Source organism: Cyprinodon variegatus, unplaced genomic scaffold, assembly GCF_000732505.1.
Source record: "Cyprinodon variegatus isolate N-32 unplaced genomic scaffold, C_variegatus-1.0 Scaffold57, whole genome shotgun sequence".
Classification (NCBI taxonomy): domain Eukaryota; kingdom Metazoa; phylum Chordata; class Actinopteri; order Cyprinodontiformes; family Cyprinodontidae; genus Cyprinodon; species Cyprinodon variegatus.
Genome location: NW_015150510.1, coordinates 1,499,859 through 1,502,053, shown reverse-complemented (window position 1 = coordinate 1,502,053; position 2,195 = coordinate 1,499,859).

Genomic DNA, 2,195 nt, shown 5'->3' with positions numbered 1-2,195 from the left:
AATTTATAGTGAACTCAACTGACCTTTTGGACAGATGACCTTTTTGCTCCCCATTGGTGATGTTGGAGAGCTCTCCTTGCAAAGCATTCAAGCTAATTCAATTCAGTTTATTTTTTTAGCACAACACATGTCATCTCAAGGCACTTTACAGTTCAACCAGATCATACAATCAAATTGATTCAAAGTTTTCTATCTAAGGAAAACAAGTTGATTGCATCGACTCATTGACTCAAAGACAATCCCTCACACTAAGCATGCTTGTAGCGAGAGTGGAGAGGAAAAATTCCCTTTTAACAGGATGAAACTTCCAGAAGAACCAGGCTCAGCGTGATCGGCCATCTGCTGAGGCCGACTGGGGTTCAAGGAGACAGAAGCAGAGATAGAAAAAGATGCAGAGATACAAAAGGTAACTGTCAACCAGCTCCACAGGCGGCCCTGTCCAGGAAACACATGGTAGACAAGCTCAAAGCCAGCTGCTATGTCATGGGATGCATCCAGCCAGTCACAGCCAGAGAAACAGGATTCAGGAATATATCTGCTCGTCTGGTGACCATGAATGATCACTACTTTTCAAGGTGCATCGTGGGAAATTTTGAGTCCAATACTGTTTCATCCACTAGACATTCGGACACTCATCTAAAATCAATACCAATTTAATACCAATCAATAACCATAATATAGCGGCTTATGTAGAGGTTAGGATGGAAATTCAGACACAGCCTTAGGAAAAAAAAAAACATGGCTAAAGCACAACATTATATTAGGTAAGCCACAAAGCCAGTGTTACAGAGTCCTGATATAACAGATGGACATTGTGATCTGGAGCTTAAAGCTAAATCCTATTTCAAAATAAATGTTGAAATAAATAGTAAAAGCAAAATATTGGTGCAAAGTTCAAAATAGTTTTGAAAACAGTGTCTAATAAGTATATTTGCCCTGAATTTGATAAGGTAGTGATGACAATCTGCCAAAGGAATCACTATAAAAATAATAAATATTATATATTTGAAATAATTTGAGTTTTATTTTTAGAAACATAATTATCTTATCTCCAAGAAAAAAATTCTAACTTACCTGCAAATAAAGGGAAAATATACTTATTTCCAGAAAACTGTGCAATATTATTTTTTATTTTTATATATATTTTTTTATATTTTATTGGCAAAGGCCCTTTTCTCCCCCTGTAGAACCACCCATGTTTGCATCAGCTGGATCTGTCTAAAAATATGTTGTTGATTCAATGTTGTTTTTTAATGTACTTAAAGAACGTTATAATGTTTTGCAGTTAGGACATGGAATGAAAACTGTGCATGTTAGCGTTTTGAATTTAACTTACGGTCAAACTGAATAAGTCCATTTAAGTTTACTCACCAGAGCAGGTGTCCTAAAATTGAAATGAGGCAAATGTTATCTTGTTTACTGAAAGACAGACGTGACTTCATGTTTACAAAGATGTTAAACAACTATTTAGGATAAACGTGAGGAGATAAGATAAATTAATAATCTCTTCCCCTGGTTGTACAGTATGTTGCTGCACAAAAACCTATTCTCCCCCATCTGCTCTCCAGATTTAACATCACATTTGTAAACATAAGGAAGTCAGCAAAAGTCAAAGAAGTCAAAGAAAAATTCCACACAACACAGAAGAGTTGCTGGACTTATGAGTTTAGTTACGCCATTCCAAGTGCACCAAGCAAACAGCTCAGGGAGTTAGGAGACTCAGACAGGAAATCACCGATCACAGAACTAGATGTGTGAGGAAATGTTTTAGTTAAAACCTCACCGCTGAGATTTAATTGATCACATAGTTTTGGAGGGAAGTGTTGGAGTTGTGTTCAAGTGAAGTGATTGATTTGTTTTCAATTAACACACTGATTGCTGCCAAAGCAAAAGGTCGATGTGCAGCTGATGTCCTCTCTTGTATTAAATAGATCCACCATTTTTTTTTGTTTTTTTTTTGTAGAGTAGAATCAAATACTTTTAAACCATTTATGTTCATCAATCCTATAACTGAGACTGTGAGGACATCTTAATGTACATCTTTTGATATTCAGTGATGGGAGTAACGGCGTTGAAAGTAACGGCGTTACTAATGCCGCTACACCCCGTTACTGCAGGTTACTCAGGTCGCACAATGAACCTTTTTTCATGATAGGACTCGTGCGCGCGTCATGAGAGAGGGGAGGATGGAGAGT